Here is a 14,846-nt window from a genome sequence, read left to right as displayed (position 1 = left end):
ACATAATCATATACTTTGTCTTTTCGGAGTTCACTTCCCAACCTATGGCTTTACTTGCTTCAAGTAAAATTTCCGTGTTTTCCTAATCGTTTGTGGATTTTCTCCTAACATATTCACGTTTTCCGCATAGACAAGAAGCTGATGTAACCCGTTCCATTCCAAACCCTGTCTGTTATCATGAACTTTCCTAATGGCATATTCTAGAGCTAAGTTAAAAAGTAAAGGTGATAGTGCATCCCCTTGCTTTAGCCCGCAGTGAATTGGAAAAGTATCATTCCATTCTATGTACTCAATTACGCTTTATGCCAGTATTCTATTCTTTTAAATATGCAATTGTTAAATTTTTCTCTATTCTATTAAATACTGTCCTACTCCATTCTGTTTTACGTCATTCTGTTCTACTCTATCTTGCGTATCTTTAGTTTCTTTATACTTCACTTCACTCCATTTCCTTCTATCCTACAGCTTTCCTTTCCATTAAGTTATATTTTATCTACACTCTGTTCTACCTTATTCTTTTCAGTTCCGTCTCCTTCTATTTCAGTCTGTCCCTTTTTGCTTCATTCCGCTCTCTTCCATTCTATTGTTTCGTTCTCTTCTGTACTCTTCCTCCCTTTTCTACTGTGTTCTGTTCTATTGCACCTTTTTGTGTCGCTTTATGTTGTTCTATCTTCTCCTGTTTCCTTACATTCTATTCTTAACTTTCTGATTTCTTCCATTCAAATCTTTAATTTTACTTCATTCCATTATGATCCGCTCTGTTCTGTTCTGCTCTATTTTGTTCCTTCGCGTTTCTTTTTATTCTATTTCTTTCTGTACCGTCGCGTTATATTATATTCTTCTATTCTTACTGTTGTAATTTCTCCATAGCCACCGGCATAGCTCTGTGAGCTAAGGCGCTTGCCTACCGATCCGGAGTTGCGTTCGGGAGCGGGTTCGATTCCCGCTTGGGCTGATTACTTGATTGGGTTTTTTCCGAGGTTTTCCCAAACAGTAAGGCAAATGTCAGGTAATCTATGGCGAATCCTCGGCCCCATCTCGCCAAATACTATCTCGCGATCACCAATCCCATCAACTCTAAATAACCTCGTTGTTGATACAGCGTCGTTAAATAACAAAGTAAAATAAATTCTCCATGAAACTCTCTTCCCTTTTATTTTACTCTTTTATATTATGTTTCGTCCTCTTCTATTCCGGTCCTGTCTATCTATACTCCTCTATGTTCTGCTCTTGCTTGTTCTGCTACGCTCTATTTTGTTATACTCCATTTATTTTTACACTATTTCGTCCTTTTCTGTCACATTCTATTTTTAACTTAGCCTACTGGTTTAAATTGTTTCATCTAATTCTACCGTTCTTTTACTCTATTCTGTTACGTTCCGCTCTCCAGCATTCTGTTTTATTTTATGCCGATCCTCTCTCTTCTTTTCTGCTTTATTTTTTTAGTTGGTTATTTTACGACGTTGTATCAACATCTCAGGTTATTTAGCGTCTGAATGAAATTAAGATAATAATGCCGGGGAAATGAGTCCGGGGTCCAGCACCGATAGTTACCCAGCATTTTCTCATAATTATTGGGTTGAGGGGATAACCTCGGAAAAAACTACAACCAGGTAACTTGCTCCGACCTGGATTCGAACCTGGGTCGCCTGTTTTCGCGGTCAGACGCGCTAACCGTTACTCCACAGGTGTGAACTCTATTCTGTTACGTTCCATCCAATTTTGTTTGTTTCTTTTTACTCAATTCTATTATGCTCCAGTCAATTCTATTCCGTTCCTTCTACGCTTTTCCTCTCAATTCTGTTTCCATCCATTTTATTTTCTATTTTATCCCGTCCCACTCTCTTACCTACCACTTTACTCTTCGTTCGCTTTATTACGTTTCTCCCTGCTTTCTTATTCGTGTAAGGGAAACTTTTCATCACACCCCTTTCACATTTTAATGGAACATAGCTCATTTCGAAGCTCATAAAACGAAAATAAGAAGCAACTTTAAAAATACAGTAGAACCTCTATTATCCGTGGTAATCAAGGACGTGGACTGAACGGTTAATCGAAAAATCGAATAATCCGTACCATAAAAGATTTTCATAAATTAAGTGTATAATATTTTGGCCCACAATTTCGTAATTTCTTCCGTGGTCTTGTGTTTAACTTGCTATGTATTGGATCAGGAGTTCACTATAAGTTCGATTGTCAACGACGGGTTCTTAAGGGCCCAAGGGTTGATGGTTGATGATTGTCTGCGGAAAGATAAGAATAGTACAAGTCTGATATTATAGATTTACATACTTTAAACACTTTATCCTTCTTTTCTTTATTAAATCGCGTACAGTTTCTCCTTTTCCAAACCTCTCAATTATTTGTAATTTTTTCGGTAATTAACACAATGCCTTTTCTTTTGGCTACCATGGAATAAATTTTGCATAGAACGTATACAATACGGCCACTCGAATGGTAAGGATAAGAGAAGAATGGCACACGGGTTTGTAGAAGTTCTTGGGGTAATTTATTTGAAAGCAGATAGTGATTATTTTACAAGTAAATTGACTATTTCTGTTGCCGATAGCAAAGCATTCCTACTACATACTGTGATAATTGTAAGAGAAAAGACTTGTAATAGGCCTCTGTAGAAAAACTACGCAGAAACATAACGTACAGTAGACTACTGCATAATTTTTTATGCAGTAAAAGAAAAAGAGCTAGAAGAAAAAGTCGGATAATCCGACAGTAGTCGGTTAAAAAGGTGACGAATAGGCCTAATCGGGGCTCTACTGTATGCCGAAGTTCCTTCTAAAGAGCATAAATCGTACTTAAAAGTCACTATATGCCAATCGACATACTGAAATACTTTATAATTTTACCATCGTTGGCGTAGCTCAATCGGTTAGTTAGTCTTTCGACTAAAAGTTCTAGGTTCTGTTCCTGGCTACTTCGTATTTTTTGTTATTTTAGAACAAAACATGTAGAGGGCGGGACTTCTGAATTTCGATAGAAATAAACAGATCCTTCGTCACTTGATTCTAGCTGAACGAACATGCTGGATAAGGATGTTGGCGCTGAATATATGCTTTGACAGAGCACAAGGGAAAATATGTTTGAAGTGTAACACACTGGCATTTGTTGTAGTCGGCCTGGACAGCGCAGTCGGTATAGCGCTGGCCTTCTATGCTCGAGTTGCTGGTTCGATCCCGGCCCAGCTCGATAGCATTTAAGTGTGCTTAAATGCGACAGGCTCATGTTAGTAGATTTACTGGCATGTAAAAGAACTCCGTCGGGACAAAATTCCGGCATATCGGAGACGCTGATATAACCTTAGCAGTTGCGAGCGTCGTTAAATAAACCGTAATTTTTTTTATCTGATGTAGCATATGCGACGAAATGTGTTGTTTTGATCATTTGTTCAATAATGGAACCTTCCACTATCATTTACTGCAGAATTAAGTTGTTTTGTTCGCAAGAAAATAAGTAAGAAACACTTTTATTTTATTAGTTTAGACAGTAATAATATCGATTTTTTTGCCATCAGAATCTAAACAATGAAAGAACAATAAAAATAACAAAAGTTATTATACAAGCAAATAAATTATTATAAGAAAAAAAATGACAAGATGTGTATTCGATTTCAACACGGGTCTGCTACTAAACACGCTATCCGTTGAGCTAACTGAATATCTGTTAAAAGCCGTTACATGTTCATTAAATATTATTCACGTATAACTTTTTCATGATTCTTGTAACGTTATTTACGCCTTTTTAATTGAAACTTCGGCGTGTTTTCCTTTTATATTCTGATTCAGGTCTCCCAGACCAATAAAATAAACTATCATTTGTTAAAATCTGAAGGGAGAGCAATGAAAATTTTCCATTGTTAGTGCTTAAATTTGTTCCAACAGATTCTGTTCTGACCGATATGTGGAAGAAACATAATTCTTGTTTATAGTTTCTGAAAATTAAGAAGGATCTAATATGCGGAAGGGTATTACGTTCGAGTAAATGCATCACACTGCAGTTTATTGTGGCGTGTTATACTGCGTTAGACTGCACTTCATTACAGTGATGCTGACTCTTACAAACATTTAATGAGGCATTTCTTTCGGATATCAGTTGTATAACTGGATCTGCAATCCTGCTCTGCTGGTTTGGCGTTGTTTTGCCGCTATTTGGACATCCCTTGTATATCAGCAAAGCAACCCCTTTATGGGCGCATATACGTGGGACCATTTAGAAGAGTTATTGCAAAATATCCAACTTCCTGGAGACGTTGCTACGTGTATGGGATCTGGGGCTAGAAGAGTGAACCACAGCAGCTGTAGCATATATCAGCGAGGGCAGGCTCTGAGGTAGTCCCAAAAACTGATGTGCACTATTTTTAAAGCTCTGATGTGTGTTGTGTTTTGCGTGCTGAAACTCTCTTTAAATTGCCCAATTAGCAGTGAGTGGGAGCACTATGTGGGATTGGTACGGATTTTTACAGTTGTAATTAACGTAACTTTGATCAGATGTAGGTATTTAAAAAAAATTCTAAAAAAAAAAATCGGTAGTAGAGTGACGACCGTATAATATTTGAGATCTGAAGTTTGCGGCCGCTGGCGGTAAAGTTCTTCAGCACCGCTTATTTCGGATGAGGAGAATAGTTGAGTGTCCCATGTTGTTGATTTAGTACTTGTAAATGAACCCTAAACAAGACAAAATTACTGATCACCTATTCATGACAACATCAAGTTTCCTTGCTTTGTTAACAGACGTCTCTACGTGACAGCGTCTCGAAACTATAGACGGCTCTGCAAAATAACTGCTTATGAAACTATTCTGAATATTATTTCTTAAAGTCGAGATAGTGAATATTTATCACACAAATTCTGAGTTTAAGGAGAAACATCAGCCGAAGTTAAATACATGAAAACTACATATATATTCATTTTTTCATGTCTCTCTTACTGAATTGAGTTGAAAAATTAGAAGTCTGTTATTCACGTCTCATTTACAAGAAGTATTACTTTGATTAAACTTTTTTCAATATTTTAAATTATTTACAGTTTGGCAATTTGTTTGTACAACCAATCACCATTTCCCCCCTAGCTCCCGCAAATGTAAAAATGTTTTAAATATATTTTGTCCGGGATATTCCAGAAGTTTGTGGTAACAACGTGAATCACTATCTTTAATTTATTTATAGTGTAATATTAGTAATTTTTATTTTTATCTTAATTATCGTGAAAATTTTTATACTTATAATATTTTTATGTTTTTATATTAATAATAGGTAAGGAACTGGTCATCCGACTCCTTTATCTCCTGGCCTAGTTGCCTTATAAAATGTGCCATGTTGGTATCTCTTCTGAGATTCAGACCTGTGATAGTTCACTGAACAACAATAAAAAGGACAAAAATATTAATTCACATTGTAGATCATGACATAAAACAATAAAATAACCATGCAAAATGTCACGCAATTATTTTAGTCGTTTTGAGTTATTAGGGAAATGGTATGAAAATTTTAAGATTCGGAGAACGAGCGACAAACTTATTAACAGGCGATACTGTCTAATACTCTTCTGGTTCATGTTTTAGCCATCATTCGGTAACTAATAGAGATGTTTAAAATATTTATTCCTAGACAGAAAAGGGAAATTCTATCCTACTTGAGGTTCTGGACAAAACAAATAAATAATAATAATTGTTTGGACCAGTTAAGCTAGATGTTCCTCTTGAATACATTTTCTGCTTCCCGAGAACAAATGTTTAATTTAGTTTTTATTTAGTATGCTCAAACGTGGATATACTCCCTAACGGTAATAAGTATGCCATATTAAGAGGGTGGGTGCAATGGGACCTTAGAATTTAAAATTCTCAGACTAATGTAATCCGTATATTGTCCCAGTTCCAATATATTGGCATCAACATAACTAAAAGTCACGGTTTCACTGCAGAGTTAGATTGCCCCTCAGTCAATTTTCATTTCATGGTCATCAGAATGAGAAGTTAACTATTTACATAAGTGATATACGCATTGTGTGGATAAAAGTCGGAAGTTCACAAGGGATTATAACTTACACTTCTAAAATGTTCATAACAACTAGAGAATGAAGGTATGGCAGATCTAAACTTTTATCACTTCTCTTCACTCGGTAGCCGTTACCGAGTGAAGTGAAGTGATGCGATGAAAGTTCAAGTCTGTGTATGTAACATCAGAGACGAGAAGCTTCAACGTTTCCTGAAATCCAGAGTTATAGGTTCGATTCCCTCGAAGGTAAACCACATTTGTTCGTTATTTATGTGATTCCTGGGTCATTTACTTATACGTTATCTTGTTGAGTCAAAGTCCTGCCATCTGTCCGTATAAAACAGGTCGGTGAAGTTTTCCCCAAGAATTAGATTAGTGTAAACTGGGCCATTTGGATATGAAAAATTCTTCAGAAGATCAAACGATATGCGATCATTACCGGTACCAAGTCTGCCGAGTGGTTTAAATGTGATAGTGCCGAGGTTCTCGTAACGTCGCAAGTTCTATTCCGCGAATGTGATTTCTGTTTAAAACTTTTTATACTTGAAAAACCTGTGAATGCCACCAACGTTTTGAACGAATCTTGTGAATTACTCTGTATGTTTTCAAAATATTAAGTTTTAATACGTAAAGTTAATACGAATACACTTGCCATTTACGTAGGTTATAAATCAGGAGCTGGATATATACGAAAAAAATATATACGCCTACTTGAATATGTATTCGGATATATATATATATATATATATATATATATATATATACATATAATATTTAAATTTATAGAAATTAATTACAAATTTTCAGTTAAGGTTAATATTATTTAGTAAAATAACCATAATATGAGCGAATTGACTACATTGTTGCTATGTATATTTACTGTACTGTTCATTCCAACTTATACAGGGTGTCAAAAGAAGTATCTAATATTGTAGGAGGTGCTAGTTGGCATCAAAAGAAGAAAATAATGTCTAATAAACATGGGTCCTACAACACATACTTTCTGAGATCTGAACACTTGTTCATAAGAGGTGCTTAATGTGACGTCCATTCATGGTAATGCATTCCTCTGTCCTTCGGCGTAAGGAATCACGCACTCTTTCAAATTTGTTTTAATACGTTAATAAGAAAGTCCTAATAACGATCCCCAGTTAATCTCTGTGGTAGCATGTATGGGTCTATTAATCTATCGCCAAGAACGCCTGTCCATAAGTTGATTCAGAATTTGGTGCTGATGCCTTGTTTCTTCAACTCCATGGGGATTTTCATCAGTTTACATATGCTGATTACGAAAATTCACAACAACATCTCTGCTGAACACCGCTCAGTTCCGCAACCAGACTTTTGTTTTCAGTATTCCTTGCAAAGTATCATTATTCCATGCCAGGGGTGTCAACTACGGTGTGATTATCTGGTAGTCTGCTGTATTGTAGGGCAGAGAAATGCATTGCCATAAATGGACGTCACATTGAGCACCTCCTATGAACAAATGTTGAGAACTCAGAAAGTATGTGTTGTAGGATCCATTTTTATTAGATATTTTCTTGTTTTGATGCATACTATTACCTCCTAAAATATCGGATACTTTTTTTAACATTCTGTATTCTGTTCTTGATTTGATCATGGTTTTTTTTTTATTGAATCATTTTTGTGTTCCATGTATAACAAAATAGATAAGTTATTTATAGGCACCGCCCCCGGAACGAGCTTGCTCATACGAGTCCATATTACGTATTTATGTTTTATTATATGTAGTAATAAATTAATAAATAACTTTATTAATAAATAAATAATTTACAAAATAAAACAAAGTCTGATTAACATACATTTATTTTGTTTCTACCTATAAAGTCTAAGAAATGGGCACATTTGGAAATATCGATGGATTCGACCATCTGCAATAGGAACACACACTTAATATTTTCAAGACCTTCAGCATGTCCTTTATCCTTCTCTTAATCGTCTTATTCAGCTTGTCAGCCTCTTTCACCAACCATTATTTGCACCACATATCCACAGGTATCAGTAAAATCATATTTTTGGCATTTGTATGTGGATTACTGGGCTATACAACTCAGAACATACTACTAATGCTTTTAGTTTTAGTGCTGGTTGCCGAAGTAAATACAACATACTCTTTATGGCGGTAGTTTAGATTTCTTTGAAAGAATTTTATATACTTGTTTCTTATGTCTGCGTGTTTGGTATTTAAATGTCTAAATAGCTTTGACGCTTTATACTTTCTTGTGGCAACTTTCTCGACAAACTAAACACTGGAGGTTTATTGGAAATACCTGTAAAATCACATGAGATAATCATCTCTGTAAAATGTATATTACCGTATTATTCTTGTCACCGCCATATGTAGTTTCGGACGATCTTTTTAAAAATATATCCACTTTTAACAAAATGCGTATAGCTCGTATTAGTTGTTTAATATTCGATATTTCACTTGTCGCTCAACAGTATGGCGCGCAGCCTGGAAATGGTGTCAACGTATTTCGCTGCTCATAATAATTGAATTGTTTCAGAAGACTCCTGTGCAATCTAGCTACGAATAGCGTTTGCTCTCGAACAGACTGGAAAGTCCAGAAAGCAAAGATAAACAAATTGGGACACTGGTAACAGACAGCACAAGCATTATTTTCGACTTGTATTGAACTAATAATAGTAATAGTTTGAAGTAGGTACTTGAAATGATGTTTACGTAAGATTTCGTGTTATTATTGCATCATATACCGTACTTCTATTTTGGTCGTTCTTTGGATGGTATCCACTGGTTTTCAGTAAAATTATCGTTGTTTTCAATTGTTCACTGGTTTATGTTTTTCGAATGGGGTTCGGTACCTATGGTATTGAGGGGACGCAAACAAAAGTCTCGCCAAAAGTGAGTCGCGCCTTCAGAAAGTTTGGGAACCATTGCCATACTATATGTACTACTGTAAACTGAAAACAGAGGAATATCACTACAATGGTTCCAAAGAAAGATTCGACTTTTGACGTCTCTACTGAAGCACATGGACTGTGTAGGACCAGAACGCGACGTTGCAATTAACTGCATTGCCCATTCTCTCGCTTCCATTGGAGTGAGGTGAGTGGGTGAGTGGACGGGAAGGCAGATAAGTGCAGAAGAAAAATTAGGGAATATATCTATGTGGCAACGTCGTGTCTATTTGCTGTGTGACTCCAGAAAGGCCAGTGATGTATCCAGTTCCCATTGACTGAGAGTTCAAGAGAGGGGATGACACTTTAAAAATGGCCTTTAAGTTAAAAAGCGGTCGAAAGTTGCTTGGTTCTAAGCATTACGAGGTGCGTTTGAAAAGTTCGTGACCCAACACATAAATAGCATTGAAAACATATCAATAATGCCGCCATTTTTAGCGGTCATGTTACATTAGTCCAAGCAGGAAGAGTCATAATTTTCAGTTGCCTACATTTTGTGTAGTTTAATATTGAAGTTAGTGCACCGAACAGATTGGCAAAAACGGAAAATATCGAGCTTCGTGCTTTGGTTACATATTTGGTAAAAAAGGGAATGAGTTCAACAGAAATTAAAGCTGACATGGATGTTGCACTGGGAGAATCCGCTCCAGCACTTTTGCTTGTGAAAAAATGAGCGGCAATATTTAAACATGGTCGAGTTTGGAAAACGACTCCCGTAGTGCACGTCTAGTAACAGGAAGTAATGAATAAATCCGAGGAAAAATCCACGATGTGGTGTTGAATGACCGCTGACTGTAAGTGTGGTAAATTGGCGAGGTTATGCGTATCTAAATTGGACGGGTGCGTCACATGGGCATGTCCAAGGTCGCCGCAATATGGGTTTCGTGTTTAACCCCGGAACAGAAGCACATCTGATGTTAAATTTCGAGAGATTGAGTCGATTCGAGAAAAATACGCCCGATTTTTAGGTGGTTTGTGATCACTGATAAAACCTTGATCCACTACTACATACCAGAGATAAAACTGCATTTGAAACAATGAAAGCACAGTGATTCTCCGCCTACAAAGAAAGCGAAAACTATTCAATCTGCTGGGAAAGTCACGACGTTCTTGAGCTGAGATTCAAAGGGAATAATCATGATTGGCTGTATAGCAAATGGGAGAACAATAACCGGAGAATATTATTCGAATCTCCTGTAGGAACTGAAAGGGAAAATTCGCGAGAAGAGGCTGGGTATGGCCAAGAAGAAAGTGTTGTTTCATCACGTGTACCTGCTCACACGTCTGTAATCGCGGTTGGTAAACTACAAGATCTACGGTTCCCATTGTCGCCACAGTCTGCCCCTCTACTCACCAGATCTTGCACCCTCAGACTTCTTTCTTTCCCCAAAGATCAAAACTCACTTGGCTGGGCAGATATATTCGTCAAATGAAGATGTTATCGCAGCAACAGAAGGGTTTTTGTTGCAGACCTCGGGGAATCTGTGTACAAAGAGGGTACAGAAGCACTGCAGCACCAGTGGACCAAGTTTGTTAATCTCAGAGGGGATTGTGTTGAGAAATAAAGATTGTTTCAAAATAATCCTAGTTTAATTTCTGTGTGACGCTATGAACTTTTGAAACAATCCTCGTACGATCCCGAGGATGGAATATGTAGAAAGTCTCGAATCTTTGTAGTAAGATTACGTCTCAACATTTGGTTATAAACCCCTATACACTGAGGGATCGAGAAATAAATGTTAACATTTAAAATCACATGAAGATATTATTTTGATTTACATCTGACAAGATGCAGAAACTGTCCAAGTTTATGCACCAATGGTTTAAAAACAGTTGCATGTTCATGCTCATGCGCACTAACGTATATCGTGGAAACAAGCCTGGCGCCATTCAGTAGAACATTCCGTCATTGGACCATTCCTCTTCATCGAGGCGACAGTCACAGGGAATGTGTATCTGGACATGTGCAGAACTTTTGTTGTTGATCAACTCCTCCCAGAATCCGTTTTTCAGCAATATGGGGCTCCACCCCATTACTATGGAGCAATGCGTGGCTTCTTGAATGCAAACTTTGCCAATAGGTTGATCGGAAGAGGAGAACCCTTGCCTCGCCACCTAGGTCAACCGACTTGACGCCCATTGACCTTTCTCTCGGGCTTTGTGACTAATGTTGTGTACCAATGTAATACAGTTGACACTTTGGAAAGACTGAGACAACGCATTATAAATGCTGCTGCGCTAATCACTTCACAAATGTTATGGAACACTTGGCAGAAGGTTGAGTACCTTTTAGGTATCTTCAGGGTACCTCGAGGCGTACACATTCAGTTACATTGACTCTTTGCGAAAGTCGGAGAGTTTTTACATCAATTTATACAAAAAGTTATGTTATAAGACCATTATTTATACTCTAAATTAGCACTTATTTCTCGATCTCTCTAAGCGGGACACGGCGTATATCCTTCACAACCATCTCGAACTATTTTCGTGCGATGTAAACGCGTTAATTTTCGCGCACATAAAAAATCGATAAGTAGCAAATAATTTCCACTAAGAATGTCGTCACAAGAAAGTCTAGGTGGTATTCCGAGCAACGTTCCTTGTAAGACTCTCGGTCTGGTAAACAAATAACCTGCGAGCTGGGATAGGACCTTAATTAAAAGTTACCACGATTCACTTCCTGCTACATTCGACGCAGCACAATAGGCGGCTGCGACGATATAACAGACGCATCTGACATTACAGCACAATACGCTACATGAATAAGTGAAATCCCTTTGCAATTGACTGCTGCCTTCTAATTAATTCCAAAGGCGAAATGAGACAAGGTTTTGTTTTGAAGACCAGGTTCTTCTTATCAAGTTTCAACGGATGCATTTCATTACAGTGACAGTCTTCATAAAAATTCAGACCTGAGATCCATGAAAATGGAGCCCAACCTGTTGTATTATGAGGGTAGAGCTGCAATGTATTTCGTTAAAGATAGAGGAATAACTTTTACGTTGGAAGTGTCTGGAAACAAAGTAACGAGAGTTGTATTGTATTAGTGGTGCAAGGTGAAATTTACCCAAGAGGCATGCAGCGGTCCTTCCATTTTAGTGACAGCGTGTACATTGATACGGTGTTTTGGGGGGAATGTGTTGGGTAACGGATTGTAAGGAATGGGTATTAGAGTTCTAACACATTTCGTGATTTTATGATAGGCGAAACAATTGTGGTTGTAGGCTTCATACGAGTTCTTATCTATAGTGAGGATCACGTAAGAGCAGTTCCTAAAAGGCTAATTTGGCCGTCTCTTCAGTGTTGCCAACTAATACCAGATATTACAAAAGAGGGTAAAATCACAATTATGTATACAGTATTAATAATAATAATAATAATAATAATAATATACTACTAACAATAACAATATCTTGCTTACTTACTACATTTCATCTTTATGTTGAGATATTTTCTAAATGATTCAATAATTTTTGAAAGAGTAGGCCTATGTTTTCCACCAGGACCTCTTGCACATTATGTTGGAAATTAGTAGATTAGTATGATCTAATATTAAAATGTATTTTGTCTGACAACATGAAATTTATTGCTTTGACTAAACAGATTACGATTCACGAGACCTAACCTAAAAATGTATTTTGTTTCATCAAGTGTAATGATTAGTACAAACTCCGAAAACCGAATGCCACTTTAAAATATATGTTTAAGAATACTTAGTAACTCCTAATAATTTGACATTTTCTATCGATCACCCAAGTGTATGTATCACACCAGATGCTATATTTACACTTATCAGACTATAATCTTGAATTGTAACCATATCAAATAAAATAACTATTATGTATTAATATAATTCTGATATTAATTAATTATTAGTATGTTCGAATTTCACTAGCTTTCAGTAATCGGCTCAGAAATCTAGAACAATTTGAATTTTCATATTTTCCACTACCGACAGCAACTGTTTCTGCTGCCAACATAACAGTTAGAAAATCACTACCAGTTGCAATATTTCTCAGTATTGAAATTCGAAACGAAGTTGGCAAAAGAAAATACAACGTTCAAACTAGAAAATCACCATAATCCACTAGCATATGTAGTAATGGGGGGGGGGAAATGGTTAGGTTCACCCTTAGGGTATTAAGTAAGCTGATCCGGACTATATCGTCATCCCATCATAACATCGACTTTGTTTTCTGTATTACGCTACATAAAGAATTACATTATATTTTATTACATTTCTTGATATACTTTCATTATTATACTCTCAATCAGATAGTCTGGTAACAAAGACATCTTGTAGCAAAGGAATAGATCATAGCCTATCGATTTCAGATCTCGCTACTGACAGACTTCTGTTGTAACGATATACACTGATTTGTATGTACATCTTGCACGCATTGAATATAGAAACCAGTTAAACTTAGACTAATTGACAAGAGCTAGCAAATTTGTCAAACGCTCTATATGAAAAACGAACCAAATATAGAAATAATAATAATAATAATAATAATAATAATAATAATAATAATAATAATAATAATGTAGTCGAAATTAATGTTTTCAATAGATTTTCAGATGTACCACCTTCTACAAAATCATGACACAAAAAATCATATGGTAATGCGAAATTTGCAGTGATGCATTCGTTTTTAGCAAATAAATTACCATAGCTTTTAAACCATTCGATATCGGCCCATGATCACATGCACTTTTTTACTCAGAAACCATATCCTAAACCTAATATTATGACTAGGAAACGTACTTTGTTCCAGGAGGCTAGAAGATTAGGTATTACTGGAATTTTAAGTGAAGAATGCACGTGCATCTAGCAAGCGAAGTACTTGACTGACGACTCACGCGAGTCTTGTTTCGTAAAATGGGACAGAACAAAACATGGATCACTTTAACAATAATATTTACAACTTACATTACTTACATTATGTAAACGGGAATTCGCCATTTTGCTATTTACACTATATTGAAGAATGTAGGCCTATATTGACCAAACATTATTTACACTATTAGGCCTATGTATTACAGTGTTGCGTATTATAATGCAAGGTATTTTATATCATAATACTATTGCATACATTTTTGTGAACTGTGTAAAATAGTGTAAATAATGTTTGACCAATGTAAGCGTCGTCATTCTTTATGATAGTGTAAACAGCGTATTTCAGTGTACTTAGTGTAAAGGGCTGTCAGACACTGACTACTTTCAAAATCCGATTGTCAGAAAGTCTGCTTTTAGTTTCTAGAATATGATCTTAATTTAATAGAATTTAAGTTTTAGGAAAGGTCATCGAATTTTCAATCAATATATCAGTAGAATGCATTTTCAAGTCTACGAGGTCAACTTTTTGAATAATGAATAGAACTTAAACTGCAGCACAAACAAGACGCAAGTGACAGAGCATGAAAAGCTTGGAAGCAATTATCCAACTCACCTGGCTGAGAACTCGTGAAGAATTATACCATTTCCAACGCCGGCTAAGTCTGAAGTCATAAAAGACGCAAGTGTTCCCTGACAGTACCTGTGCCACGCACTAAATAATGAGTTTCCGCCAATATAGTCTATGAACAACTAATCTAATCTCCGTACGCCTTGGGACGGAATACTGAGCCGTGCACGTCGGCTCGATCGCTTGGGCAGCTCTTCAGCAACTAGCGCCACATATATTATCGGCATATTCCCGAATGTTCTATCCTAATAGCAGCAAGGAATTGTAGGTAGACGAGAGAGTGGGAAATAAGAGGTTTCTTGGTTAGACGAGGAGTATTACAGCGATACTCGGAAATTCGCCTTTGCTTATACATGTAGATAAGTTATGCTTAGAAATTACTTATTGTTACTCAGGAATTCGTCTTTGCCTAGACATGTAGACCAAATACT

Source organism: Periplaneta americana, chromosome 11, assembly GCF_040183065.1.
Source record: "Periplaneta americana isolate PAMFEO1 chromosome 11, P.americana_PAMFEO1_priV1, whole genome shotgun sequence".
Lineage (NCBI taxonomy): Eukaryota > Metazoa > Arthropoda > Insecta > Blattodea > Blattidae > Periplaneta > Periplaneta americana.
Note: the sequence above shows the minus strand (reverse complement) of the source record.